Genomic DNA, 15,655 nt, shown 5'->3' on the forward strand with positions numbered 1-15,655 from the left:
AAGATTCAAGGAATCTGGAGGAATTTCAGTGCGTAAAGGGCGCAAGCCTAAGCTGAAAAACCGTGATCTCCGATCCCTCAGGCGGCACTGCATCAAGAATCGTCATTCATCTTTAAGCGATATCACCACATGGGCTCAGGACTACTTTGGCAAACCTTTGTCAAGTACCACAATACGTAGTTACATCCACAAATGCCAGTTAAAACTAGGGTTGGGTACCGAAATCCGGTTCCAATATGGCACCGGTACTTACATAACCGGTATGTACCGGACCGAATCAGAACGCAGATTTCGGTTCCTCATTTCGGTGCCAAAATTCAAACGTGCTTTCGCGCTTTGGCTGCACCGAGCCAGAGACAGACGCTCAGCGCTCGTCACATCACAACTCATGACAACTATTCAGTGTTTTCAACGACATCATGTTTATTTCAGGTTTCAGACATTTAAATGCTCATAAGTAGGCTACTAGCAAAAAACACACCCTGATGTCTATGAAAGCGGCTATGACAATCCTTTCAGACGATTATAATTTGACTAACGTTACATGTTTTATTCACATCAGATACATGCACATTATATAGTAACTATAGCGTTTACTCTGTTCTTCTTCCAGTTCACTGGTCACTTACTTTCATGTATTTCGTGAGACGAGAATGCTCTCAAGTGTTGTAAATCCGACAGATCCGATTCTGAGGCGCAAACTAACATGGCGCCGCCCATTGCGCTTTATAGATCAACTAACACACATTCACTCACACATTTGAACATCAGATAGTTCGTGACACAGTTAAGAAGTTTGTGAATATTTTGAATAAAAAGAAAAAACGAAATAAACCCGATACAGCTGAGCTGTCAGCGCTATTGCGGCTGCTGTGTGTCATGTGAGAAACATGACGCGTCGCCATGGAAACATTAAGACGATGCGTTCTAAAATATTTAGCCAGAGAATATGATCATATTTCAAAAAAGAGCTGAAGCTCGAAGCTGGTTAGTAGCATACCAAGAATACAGACTACTGCTGTTATTATTGTAATTATGAGTTATATTAGGCTTGTTGTAGTTGGGTTAGGTGGCTTAGGTTTTACTGTGAATTTGTAAATAAGTCAATTATAATTTGTAAATAAGTAAATTGTGTTTTGTATTTATTTATATTCATACATTTAAGTATACATTAAACTTTTAATAAATGGTTCAATTTAAATAAAAAATAAATAAATAAAAAGCCATTTAATGTCATCCACCTCGTTTTGTGGCCTTTTTAAAAAAAAAAAAAGTATCGGTTCAGGCACCGTTTAGGCACCGGAACCGTTTTAAAAGTATCGGTTTGGCACCGGAATCGAAAAAAAACCAAACGATACCCAACCCTAGTTAAAACTGTACTGTGCCAAAAGGAAGCCCTATGTTAACAGTGTCCAGAAGCGCCGTCGACTTCATTGTGCTCGGAGGCATCTGGGATGGACCATCACACAGTGGAAACGTGTACTGTGGTCAGATGAATCAGTATTTCAGGTATTTATGGGGAGGAATGGACGCCGTGTGCTCCGGACCAAAGAAGAAAAGGATCATCCAGACTATTACCAGCAACAAGTCCAAAAGCCAGGGTCTGTCATGGTATGGGGTTGTGTCAGTGCCCTTGGCAAAGGTAACTTGCTCTTCTGTGAAGGCATCATTAATGCTGAAAAGTACATAGAGATTTTGGAGCAGAATATGCTGCCTTCAAGAAGACATCTTTTCCAGGGACGTCCATGCATATTTCAACAAGACAATGCAAAACCACATTCTGCACACATTACAAAGTCCTGGCTGCGGAGGAAGAGGGGACGGGTACTTGACTGGCCTGCCTGCAGTCCCGACCTGTCTCCAATAGAGAATGTGTGGCTTCAAAATGCGACAACGAAGACCCCGTACTGTTGCCCACCTTAAGACTTGTTTGCAGGAAGAATGGGACAAAATTACACCTGAAACACTTCATCACTTGGTGTCTTCAGTCCCTAAACGTCTTTTAAGTGTTGTGAAAAGGAATGGCAACATTACAAAGTGGTAAATGCTTTACTGTCCCAACTTTTTTTTAAATGTGTTGCAGGTCTGAATGACAAGAAAGGATGCATATTTACAAATGACATGAAGTTGACCAGACCAAGTCCAAGTAAATTTAGAAATCACTTCTTTTTTCTTTTTTTTTTGCGTTTTCCATACTGTCCCAACTTTTTCTGATTTGGGGTAGTAGCATTTTTCAGCTTTTTTGCTTCCTTTTCACACCACACTGATTGCTTTGGTCCGAACCAGTTGAAACAAACCAAAATGCGGTCACATGACAACATCCACATCACTCATTGGTCATGGCTTATTTCCTAAACTGCTTTTCGATTGGTCAGAATTTATGTGCGGGAAAAGAGGAAAAGCCAGCAAAAAACACGGAGACAACACAACTATGGAGAGAGTACTGCGCAGGCTGGTTTTGTCCCTGGCCATAATCTATTACATTGTTTGTATACACCACAATATGCAAATACATTTCTATAATGAAGCGGCTTGAAAACAACGTTCTAATGCACTGCAAACGGCGAGCGCCATCGTCATCAGACCAAATTTCTCCGCACCTAATCACTACTCCAAGTTTGTCCGCGAGCTGCCATGCTAAAGTGCAACTGTCAACAAACACTTCCTCATCCCATAATTCACAGCGCAGATGAATACGGCAGCTGGTTTAGTCCAAAAATGATCAGTACATTTTGCAGTTGGGTCTGTTCGAGGTCGGATCACTCACCACAAACAAACCGCTCAAACCGCTTGTTTGAAAGCGCACCGAGACCACCTCTTCATGGACGCTTGTTTGGTCCGCGTTTGGTGCACACCCGAGTGCGATTACTGCTTTCACACCTGACCAAACGAACCGCATCAAATGGGGAAAACGAACTCTAGTACGATTCAACCGAACTAAATGTGAAAGCACCCTAAGAATTATGGCATTGTGTGTTTTCTCCACAATGTCCACCAAGCGGACCTGCATGAAATTCCATAAATACATTGTGCGTGATTTTCTCAGGTGAGAGGACAACGCCAAATGCTGACTCTTGTCCTTATTTCTCCTGCTTTTTATTCGCATCCATTTGCGGTGGACAGTATATGGCCTACCACCAAAGACACCAGTTACAACAATGACACTTAATTTTAGACCTGTTCCTAATTGTTGGCAGACATAAGCAACTGAAAGCACATGATGTGCTGAATTAGGAAAGATAATATGCTAATGAGATTGGTGCCAGCCTAATGAAAAGAAATGAAAGCTCTAGCATAAGTTCTGCTGGGAAGACTCAATTACTACGTCACTTATTGCCTTCATTCTAACCCAATTATATTCTCATGCTCACCGTATAAAAGCCCGGCACTTACACATGTTTGAGTTTGCAGATACTGAAGTGACGATTACGCAGATCTGAAGCGACGATTACGCAGATCTGAAGCGACGATTACGCAGATCTGAAGCGATGATTCAGTTAACGATCTGGATGTCCGTAGCGGTCGATCGCTGGTCCTATTATAAAGTTAATAATATGCACACAGTGGCGTTCTAAGTCCATGTCAGCTATCATTCTGTTCACTGGGCTGTCGCGGCAACAGACACGAGTGCCTCCACTAACGAGAGCAATCTCGCGTTCAGATTCAGAACAAATACTTCCACGGAGGACTATTGGGCATGTTATCAAAGACACGGCTGTGATCTTCATCACCATCCTGGCGTCATCTCTACATCAGCATTCACCACAGTGATATGTATATGATTATGCATTCCGATGCCGATTGGGTGTAGTATTTTACTCTTTCTCACTTTTGTCGCAAGCATGCCTGTACAGTGCAGACACAAGCATCGTATGAGACGCGCACAGGTGTCTGCCGGTCTGCTGGTGCAACGTGATCGCTCGTTGTGGCTCGCTGTGTCGTAATCCATAGTGCCTGTAAATGACTCGCATGACAACGGCCTGTATTGATGGCAATCGTTTAGAAAAGCTGAAACAAATCAGATGGCACAGCATATAGCCTCTCTCACTCTCCCTATGAACGCAAGGAAACCAAAGCAACATGCACCCAGTTAATCGGGGCTCATGATTAACAGAGTTAAGCTGAAATCGCAATGAGTTCAGTGTTATTAAATCAATACAATTGAATTAATATGCTAATTTGCTCAGTACTGTTTTTAAGTAGGCTACAGCACCGACATCAGTGCTTTGATCCGTTCTCATTCAATGGTGTTATTCTCTTGCAGCACTGCGAGTTCGTCACATATATGCAATTAAAACTGACACAACATAGTTTAAGCTTAAAAGTGTTTTTGGGCTGTCATCCAGCAGAGTACATCATTGCTCAATTATACGGGGCACCCAGTGTTGAAATGGTTTCCCTTAGTGATTCGACATGGCTTCCTTTCTGATGAGGAAGTACTGTAGCGTTCTGTGTTCCATTAAGGTGTCGTCTTATTGCATTATAAATATGCGCTATATTATAAATTAGTTAGTATAAACACGTTATGTATATTAATTGATGCTTTGTTTTCGCTTAACTCCAGTTAATTACTTGCATTTTATTCAGCTGATATCTGGATACCTCTTTCTATTTTAGTAACTTTAGAATTTAGTATTACGGTTCACTTGGTCCTTCCGTGCTAGGACGCCATGGCTGCAACTAGTATAAAACAAACGTGTATCTCACTTGTACTCACAGCACCATAGGTCAGGTAAGGTTTGTATACTAAACAAGTTTTTGATATTCCATTGCAGCACTAACACATTTCCGTACTCAATCGACCCGTATTACATAAAGATTGCATCTAAATCGCAGCACGGGAACACTTATTTAAATCTTTTATGAAAACAGTAAATGAGCTGAGTGTGCTCCCTTTATAAACGCATGAAACCGTCAAATGCTTTAGTTCAGAAACTCCTACACTAGTGGAAACTGCTGCGGTCAATCTACACTGAATCATGATCTATCGCATGCTCTATTCTTCGTTGGTCAAATGTATGCACTAGAAGGCAGAATTAGCCAGCAAACAAGCGCTGAACCATTCAAATGTGATCGCGTGTATTGTCATGGTAACTCCTCCAATTCGTCACAGCATCCAAGTGCTCAACAGACCTTACATTGCATGGTGCATTTGGCGGACGCTTTGTCCGGGGCGACTTGCATTGAGTTCAGGGTGCACATTTGGTATTTTGTCCGGTCTTGCTTTCCCTGGGGGCCGGGCCCGTGGCTTGGCGTTGTTGGCGCCGCACACTACTGTTCGAGCTACAGGAAGACATGTCTGTAATCGGCTACATTGCACCATTAACGCCAACACTTTCAGTCTATTGAGTCTAACACAATATACAGGGGAGTAAATATAGCGTTGACTGTTGACTCAGTCTGCACATAAGTGTTGATTCCTGGCTGCACCGCAAATGACGAGCTCTCTCGCAGTGAGCTTTTCTCTTCGCTAAAGCTGGCACACAGTGCGCTTATAATCTTTGTGATTTGTTGCTTTTCAGACTGTGATCTGATGTCACACTGTGGGATTTCAGTGCATTAATGCCAGGTACGTTAATCAGATCCACGAGGACTTGTCCGGATTTTACATCAACCCATTCACCTTAGTGAAATTATTCAGCCCAAAATTTTATCATGCCGTTGGTGAGTATGTCAAACTAACTATTAAAGACTTCAGATGTTATTCCAGGGTCAAAGGAATTTTTAGGATTGCGATATTTGTCTCATACTGCAAATGTGGCCACAATCACACAGTATTATCCTGGCTTAGGTTATCAAATAATGAATTTTTTTTTTTTTAGGTTCAGTAGCCGTGCCGGGTTCTATACAGCTAGCTATGGTTTTATTAGTTAGTAAAGCTTAAACATATAAAACATTCTTATCCTTTTGCAAGGGCATCGTCTGATGTTCTCAATCACATGCCCATGTTATGTATTGTCATGCTGTCTGGTATATTATCTTTTAAGGGCTCTCTTAGCAGGTTGAGGGTTAGATGGTGTTCTATCAAGACGTGAGCGGGAGTTACGCAAGGGTTTAGAATCCCCCTAATTGCAGACGGAAAGAAATATGTTCTCCAACTCACACGTGCATGGGACATTTTTTCAGGTCAGTGTTGCTACGAATATAGTTCTATGTGTGGAGTTGGCATCCTCTACCAAGGTCTCCTCTATTAAGTATGCGGGATGCCATGATGGTCAAGATGGTTCCTTCAGCAATCCCAGCTCAGTCTTTCGGTAGGCGTTTTGTCTCTCCATCCGCAGCTACAGTGTTCCCTCTTAGAGCGAACATCGTCCAAGACTTTCAGACGGCTCTACCCATTAGCCAACCCGGACCCAGCACCCTGTCCTCCTCCAGCAGCATTAATATTATATTAAACTATCTGCTAATATCGGCTAGAAATATATTCCTAAAAGTGTCGCTTCCTCAACTTTCAAAACTTACACGTCCGCATGGTCAGTTTTTTCTATGTTCTGTTTCGCTCAAATGTCAGTATTTCCCATTTTGATTTCGACCATTGTTCCTTTTCCAAAAAAAAAAAAAAAAAAAAAAAACCTCTTACAAGGCTCCGGCGTCACCTTATCTTTCCTAAAATCAATAATGATTTTTGTCCATTTCATCTATGGTCAAATTCCTTAAAAAACCACCCTAAAAACTTCTAATTATGCCCCTCTCTTTATCTTGCCTAACGGTGCACCTCTTTCAAAAGGCTGGTTCAGAACTCAGTTAAACTGCCGGTAAAAGCTGCAGTCTATCCCCCTCTCTCTACACCGGCCACTCATTCAGAATCGGGGCAGCTACTACAGCAGCTGAACGAGGAATCCCCATGCCGGCCATCAAGTTTGGGTAGATGGTCTCCTCGGCCTTTGAATCATACAAAAGACCCGATTCTAAAACCATTCTTCAAGCCCAGCAAGCTCTACAGTAACCATAAGGTAAATTCCTATGCAACTACTGGTGGTGGTGTCATAATCATATTTCCCTCATCCCGTTATTATCCTAGCCAGCACTCCTCAACAGTGTTGGGCACGTTACTTTAAAAAAGTAATTAGTTATAGTTACTAGTTACTTCTTACAAATAGTAACTGAGTTAGTAACTGAGTTACATCATTATAAAAGTAACTAATTACCAGGTGTGATGAAGGTTCGACGTAGGGTAAGGAAGGAAGAAGACAGGGGTCGGCGTGACTGGGACACGTGCTCTTTATTTATAATACAACTCAAAATAACAGCACTCGCGGGCGCAAACAGCTCTCAAATTATAGCAGCTTTTTAACCACTTTCTCCAGCAGACAATATTTCTTGGCACAGGTCAGGCAGATAGCAGCAGTGGTGTCCCAGTCCCTCTCTCTCTCCATCTCTCTCTCGCAGTGGCTTTATAGCTCTCTCCACGCCAATTACTGTAATCAAAGACAGGTGTTTTTAATCAGCGCTCAAGCCGCTTACTCACCGCTCGGATCCTTTCCTTCTCTCCGCCCGCAGACCTCGCGAAAACCACGCCCACCTCACCACACCAGGGAAAGTAATTACTGCGTTATTTATTATTATTTATTTTTCAAATGTTCAAATATGTCAAATAACTTGGATGCCCCCAATATTAGATATGTTAAATAAATGAATTGGACACTAAATAGAATAAATTATTATTATAAAACATTGTACATTAATGTACACTATTGTAATGTTGCTGTGGGACAATGTGAGAGACACCTATCAAATTCAATGCATTATTGTAAATATTATCAGTAGGCCTACTATAGTGTAAATATTGTGTAAATATTATCAGTACTATACTTTCCTTTGGTAGTGGAGCTCACGTTATCACCTGGGTTTTTAGCCACTAACTTTGTGGCATATGAATATGATGATGTGAGGCGCTTCAGAATTTCTTGCCACCGGCGTGGAGAGACTCTTTCTTCCTGGGCATAAGTTGCACGTTACATAAATATTCTTACCTTTCACCTCAGCGAGGGAAAAGTAGCGATTATACTTCCAGTTTGCGAAAGCTACCTTTGAAGTCATTGGACCATCGCTGAATGTGTATATGCGTGTGCGTCATAGGTGTGTGTGTGTGTGTGTGTGTGTGTGTGTGTGTGTGTGTGTGTGTGTGTGTGTGTGTGTGTGTGAACCATAGGCCGTGAAAAAAATAGGTGTGAACTCAACCTATCAACTTCAACCTTGTCTCCCACCCACCAATCATCATCAGTTATGTGTACCACCGCACCCACCCCCAACACGCATGGCTGGTGCGCGCGCACACGCACACACACACACACACACACACACACACACACACGTTGCAGGTCCGACTGACAGAGAGCCTGTTCGGATGAAAAGCGCTTCAGTGAGCTCAATTATAGTAACGCGACTAACGCCGCGTTTTTTTTCCTCAGTAACGCTAACGCCGTTGTAACGGGAGAAACAGTAATTCGTTTGATTACTCGTTACTGAAAAAAATAATTCCGTTAGTAACGCCGTTTATCTGTAACGCCGTTATTCCCATCACTGCTCCTCAACGACTTCTAGTCATCTAATATGTGTGGCCTAGCGGCTCTGTTCAATGTGGCCTCGTCTCTATGTGGCTGTAGCAGCCGTTGTGCCTTTGTTACATGTTCGTTATTTAAATGATCTTAAGTTAATAATATTATAAAAAAAAAAAAAAACTTGAATGTCTTATTTAATGCGATATTTTTGTTCTATGTGGTCTCCTGTGACCGTGTAGCCTAATGTGGCCTTGTCTCGTGGTCTTGTGGCCATTAAGCATGGCATGTTCTGTGTGGCCTAGCGGCTCTGTCTCGTTGGCCTCATTCAGTGTGGCTTAGCAGCCTTGTGGCCCGGCGGGCCTCGTCTCTGTGGTACAATGTTGCCTTGTTCCATGTTCGGCCTTCAAGGGTGCGGCCTTTATGGCTTCGTTTCGTGTGGCTTAGTGGCCATCGTCTGTACGTCTCGTCTAAGTGTGGGATTATGGTTTAGGAAACATTCTATGTTCTGTGTGGTCTACTGTGACCGTGTAGCCTAATGTGGCCTTGTCTCGTGGTCTTGTGGCCTTCATGGCATGGTTAAATGTGGCCTAGTGGCCTTGTATTCAGGTATGTCTGTCTATGTGTGGCATTAGTGGCCTTGTGGCCACGTGGGCCTTGTGTTCATGTGGGGCTTGGCGCCTTGTGGCATATGTTTGCCTTGTCCTTTAAAAAGATGCCTGATCGGCCAGTGGCCCCCCTGGGGCATATGTTTAATGTGGCTTAGATGCCGTAGTCTCATGTGGTTTGTATTTGTGTGGCACTAGTGGCTTGGTCTTGTCCTTAAAAGATGCCAATAGTGGCCAGTCGCCCCCTGGGGCATAAGTCTTTGTAAAAAAAAAAAAAAAAAAAAAAAAAATTTCTAGCCAAGTGGCTTCGTTCACGTGCAGTCCAGTCTTACCTCGTCTCTTTGTGGCATTAGCGGCCGTTGTGGCTTAGAAACCTCGTCTCTGTGGTCTGTATAGGCCGGGGTGGCTCATCAAGGCCTTGTCTCTGTGGTCTATAAAGGCAGTGTGGTCCAATGAGGCCAGAATATGTGTGGTTTATGTACGGCCCTAGGTGGCCTGCTATATGTGGTCCAATGTGACCGTTCTATTATAGCCAATGCGGCTCTGTCTGTGTGGTCCAATGAGGCCGTGTGGTCCAATGAGGCTGTGTGGTCCAATGAGGCCTGTTTATTATTTTTTGCCAAGGCGGCTGCCTGTATGGTCCAATGAGGCCTTGTCTATGTGTTTTCCTAGGAGTGAACTGGCAATATATATATATATATATATATATATATATATATATATATATATATAATATAAAAAAAAATTTTTTTTATATATAATAATAATAATAATACAAATAAATAAATTGTCTTTCATTAAGCTATAGGCATGCCGTATCTCTTCACATCTTAATTCTACCACATAGTAATTTTCTTCTCTATTTTTCAGGAACCCCAGGATTCTAGACCGGTGGGTATACTCAGTTACCAACTTTTGGGGGTTGGTGGGCCCCGTCCCGGTGTATTCATACTCCACGTACTTTTGGGGGTCGGCTGCGCCCCTGCCCTTGTCTTCAGGCAGGAATTGCAGATCCGATACCCTCGGATTATGCCTACGGACGGGGCCTACGCCAAATTGACTCTGTATATTATTAGCTTGCTGAGCTATTATTAAATGCACTATTGTTGATATAATTCTCCCGAGTCTTTCCTGCAGAAATTAAAGCTCTAGCATAAGTTCTGCTGGGAAGACTCAATTACTACGTCACTTATTGCCTTCATTCTAACCCAATTATATTCTCATGCTCACCGTATAAAAGCCCGGTACTTACACATGTTTGAGTTCGCAGATACTGAAGTGACGATTACGCAGATCTGAAGCGACGATTACGCAGATCTGAAGCGACGATTACGCAGATCTGAAGCGACGATTACCCCCATCCTCCCCACCACCACCAGGATGGTCCTGTCCATACCTCCCGGGGGGTCGGCTGCGCCCCTGCCCTTGTCTTCAGGCAGGAATTGCAGATCCGATACCCTCGGATTATGCCTACGGACGGGGCCTACGCCAAATTGACTCTGTATATTATTAGCTTGCTGAGCTATTATTAAATGCACTATTGTTGATATAATTCTCCCGAGTCTTTCCTGCAGAACTGGCATAATTCCAATTTATATAACATAAAAAGAGGCCCACACCCATTCAATTTGATACACCATAAACTGATACACCATTGTGTCATATTTATTAGTTAAAGAGGTCAGCAAAAAGTAAACAAATCATTTTCTATTCTAATTGTTGTTTTAAAGAGGGGCATGTTATATGTGAGGTGCAAAAGATTAGAGGTTAGTGATATTAGCCATTGATAATATCGCCCATATTTGTAATAATACATCATCACTATATCATATGTTCTGCTTATTTCTGTAATGAAATTTGTGGTTGCCACTCAAGAGTTCTCCATAGGACTTTAACCCATTTGTTCCCAAAGTTTTCTGAATGGTTTCATGCATACACTCTAAAAAAAAAAGGTTCTATATGGCACCAAAAATGGTTCTTGGCTCGTAATCATAGGGGAACCTTTTTAAGTGCTATATAGCACCAATTTTGGTGCTTCAGTGGTTCTTCAGAGGTTCTTCACCGGTTCTTTGACTAAGGTGCTATATATCACCACTACCATATACATAACATGCTAAGATATGGTGCTATATAGCACCAAAAATGGTTCCCCTATGATTACGACGAAGAACCATTTTTGGTGCCATATAGAACCTTTTTTTTTTTAGAGTGTATAGTCATCTTAATAGTGTCCTATGTGAACATGTTCTGCATTTATTTTCCCCAGGTTTTTTTTTTTTTAATACCCCATGTTAACATAGACATGGTTTGAGATCTCTGCGCAACAAAAGTGGGCGTTTCTAAATGTGTGGGTGTTTTCAAACTAATGGGTGTTTATAAACTGCAATGAAAATGATCCTCTTCACCGACCCCACCCCTAAAGCCTACCCACACTGTGACGTGGTTAAATCAGGTACCCCAGTGAAAAACGCCCTCTGTTTATGGCCTCGCCCACTAACTCATTTTACTATCCTTGGGTTTCTGAGCTTGTAACTAAAGTATGTTAAACTTCTTTGAAATTGCGTCAAATACGCAGGAATAGACACTGCAAGTGCTTTATTATGCATTCCAGTGTATATACAACTGGTGAAACTGTTTTTAATCGGTGATCCGTGAAAAATGCATAAACATACATACCTAATTTATTTACTTTATAAGTTTCTAATTACGTTCATCTACTAAACAGTTCATTTTCTGTTTCATTTAAAAGTGTGTGCAATACTGCTGATAACTGTCTTCTTTTGACATGTGCTATGTAGTCACTAACATTTTCTTAATGTTTTCTTTTCAGACCTGGGCGTGTTGACCAGTTTCATCAGACCTCATACCAGATCTATCCAAAGTTTTTGTAACCTGCTTAAGGTTTATTCACACACTAGTTCTTCTCATTGGACGTTGCGCTGTGTTTTTTTTTACACTTTTCTCTTTGTTTTTTCCTCTTAATTTTATCATACTGTTTCAAAATATAGTGTAGTTTCATAATACAGATTCTCATTATTTACTTGCCATGATGCCATCCAAGGTGTATATGAACACAAATGCACATTTTTAATCTGGAGGAAATTCAAGCCCTGTAGGATGCGTACAATGCAAGAAAATGGGTTCCACCATTGTGATTAATGTAAGAAACAAATCAATAAGTAAAACATTCTCAAATTCGGACCAGGGCGGGTGGGGGTTGTTTGACGGAAGTGGGCGTGTCCAAACTTTTATTTACTTTTGTTTTATACAAAATATTCAATCAACTATCACAAACTAGTCAAGTCAAGTCAAGTCAACTTTATTTATATAGCGCTTTTAACAATGTAGATTGTTTCAAAGCAGCTTTACAGTGTTAAACAGGAAAATAATGCAGCAGAATTTTATTAAGCTGTATAGCCATTTGATGTCATCAGTTCATTTAAATTTCCATACGGTGACAGTGTGGGCTTTAGATCAATAATTAGATCAGTAATTTAGTTTATATGGTTAATTTAGTTTATTAATTAGATTTATTTCGATGTTTAGTTGAAAAATTTAGTGTCCCCAACTGAGCACGCCAAGCCAGAGGCAACAGTGGCAAGGAAACCAAAACCCCATCAGGAGACCTAATGGAGAAAAATAAACCTTGGGAGAAACCAGGCTCAGTCGGGGTGCCAGTTCTCCTCTGGCCAATTAACAAACAGCGTATTATTATTATTATTATTCTGGCCGCTTTACAGGTCAGAGGTCATAATAGATCGGAATATTCGAAGGACCGGAGGCAACATGCTGGAGACGGGTTTATTGAGGATGATGTTGATTAAATAATTATTAAAGTGCAATATTCAAATGATCGGAGTCATCACGCTGGAGACGGGTTTATTAAGATGCCGTGTCGATGAGGCAGTTGCAGGGGGAGGCTAATTGACACGGTCTCTGCGGACACTTCGGGCTCCTGTGTTGGTCTTCTCTGGGCGCAGGTCCACCATCTGATCTGGATACGGCCCGGATCTGGCTGACTGCAGTAAACCTCTGGATAAAACAGAGAGACTATCATTAGCGTAGATGCCATTCTTCTGATGATGTAACGAGTACATCAGGTGTTATGGGAAGTGTTCCCGGTTCCGGCTGACCTAGTTAATGCAGCCTAACAATCATTTCATTGAAAAAGTGTTTTATGTGTATGCCACAGTAAAGAGGTGTGTTTTTAGTCTAGATTTAAACTGACAGAGTTTAAATCTAGAAACTATGCATCATTTGAAAGCTAAAACACTGAGTATTCAGGTTCTGACATTGTTTTTGCAATAAATACACCAGAGAGGAAAGGGTTAAATGAAATGCTGAAACACTCGCTATTTAAACATGAATAAAATACACGCACTACTCATCTCCTATCATGCAGATCAGATCGGACGAAACCAAAAAACAGCAGCATACATGTAAGTGTAAGGGTCCACTCTTCAAAATGCATCCCACTTTTTAATCTAAAGCAACGAAAAATAGTGAAAAAGACAAAAAAAATCCTCCTTTGTTTGCATGAGCGTTTTGAGTTAGAGTAATCAATCATGTCCATTTTCAACTAAATATTGTGAGTTTCATTGTGATTGGCCTCCTTTAACCTTGTCTGATAGGTGCTCAAATTCATTGGCTAATGGCGGGTGAATTTTTCAAGAAACGTGAATGTCTTTATAGCCAATCACACAACCCATTCTCACTCCCAAGGCGTCAAAATCCAAAGCATGGTCAAGTGCCTTCCGCGTCACAACGAAGACGCTAAAGTCACCCCTAGGCGTCACTATTTTGACGCGCTGAGTGCTCCATTGATTTCAGTTGTTTACCCAATGCATCAGATCAAGATGCATTTTATTCTTTGCATTTGTAAAAGCATATATGATTTTATTCATATTTTATTCATATTTAAAGGTTACTTTTATATTTTGGAGCAGCTAACCCAACTCCTACCCTAAACCTACCCACTCCTAAACAATATAAAACACACAACAGGCAAATACAAGTACAGTCACAGGTATTTATTGCAAAAACTTACCAACAACAGTATAAAAGTATTAACTCATGTTGCGTTCCAAGTCTTCTGAAGTCACACGATGTCTTCATGTAAAGAACAGAGTTGATCTTAATGTTTTAATCGCTGAGATGATGATCCCGCCGCTCCGCACTCATTCGTATCTCATTCAAATAATACACACACCTCTTTAGCATGACGCATTCGTTCACAAGACACACGAGAACCAATGACATTTTACAATCAAAGCTGACGTAATGATGCAATTGGTCACGAGACATACGAGAGCCAATGCAATTTCACTATGAAAACTGACGCAATGGGCGGCAATATTTGAAATTGTATGTTTTCGTGATCTTCTGCGGATGGAGACGCTGATCACTTTTGGGGATTTCCATCACACAAATCAATCGCTTGGCCTCGGAATATTTGTATTTTTTTAAATAAATTGTGCATGCAGTCGACTTTGCCTGTTATATCTGCATTTTATACCACACAAATGGGTAGGTTTAGGGATGGAATAGGGTTGGGTTACATGTTAAAACGTGTCTAGATAGCGTAAATAAAATGATGCTGGCTGATTAAATTGAGAATCACAGTCCAACATGTCATAATGGCAAAATCATAACCCAATATATGATCAGCATGACGATAACTTTCTCATGCCCAACGTGTCTGCGTATGACGCCGAAGGTTTCTCATTGAAATGAATGGAGCACTCAGCGTGTCGATATAGTGACGCCTAGGGGTGCCTTTAGCGTCTTTATTGTGACGCGGAAAGCACTTGACCATGCTTCGGAATTTGACGCCTTGGGAGTGAGAACGGGTTGCATCACAGCACCTTGAACCAAGACACAGCATGCTAGTTTTCAAGTAATTTGGACGTGCTATTGAGTAGCTATGTGTTTAGTGCCACATCCTTTTTAATGCGACCACAGACTGAGCCCATACCGATTTCGATTAAATTATCTCATTCTGTCCAAGAGTTTTGGTAAAAGTGGCCACGTCCACTTCAAACATTTTGGGGTCCCATTGAGGACATGAATCGACTTTTTTTGCAATAATTATTGACAGACTACAGAGAATCTTTCTGCACTGGTTTGGTTCCAATCGGGTAAAAAACTAGTTTGCAAAAGTAGGCATTTCAGAAAAATCTAAAATGTCTGAAAAATTGGCCAAGGTGGCGATCAAATCCGATACATGTTGTACCCGAAACATGTTTGTTCATCTTGAGCCAAGGATTCCAACGATATAAGACATTGGAGTCTGTGACTAACGGGAGTTATGAGCGACTTCATGCTTTGATCGCTGTAGTGCCACCATCAGGCCGATTGGGGCAAGACTTGGTGACATTGTAGATGAGGTGGGTACTACCATCCCTAAAAGTTTCATGTCTCTAGGAATTACGGTTTGGTCTGTACTGTAATTTTAGGCCAGAATGCTGATCTTTGAAAAACCTAGAAATAACAATAGGGTTTCAGCGCTACTCACTTGAACCTCTTATAAACACAACAGTAGTACTTCCC

The 15,655-nt window shown here is 41.4% G+C and overlaps 1 protein-coding gene across 4 annotated transcripts in view; it reads right to left on the bottom strand.

Moving 5' to 3' along the window:
* LOC307120270 (uncharacterized protein) overlaps positions 1-15,655 on the bottom strand; it is a 911,732-nt gene that overhangs the window by 811,275 nt on the left and 84,802 nt on the right. The window lies entirely within an intron of this gene.

The sequence above is a fragment of the Gobio gobio genome (genome assembly GCF_949357685.1).
Source record: "Gobio gobio genome assembly, chromosome: 24".
Lineage (NCBI taxonomy): Eukaryota > Metazoa > Chordata > Actinopteri > Cypriniformes > Gobionidae > Gobio > Gobio gobio.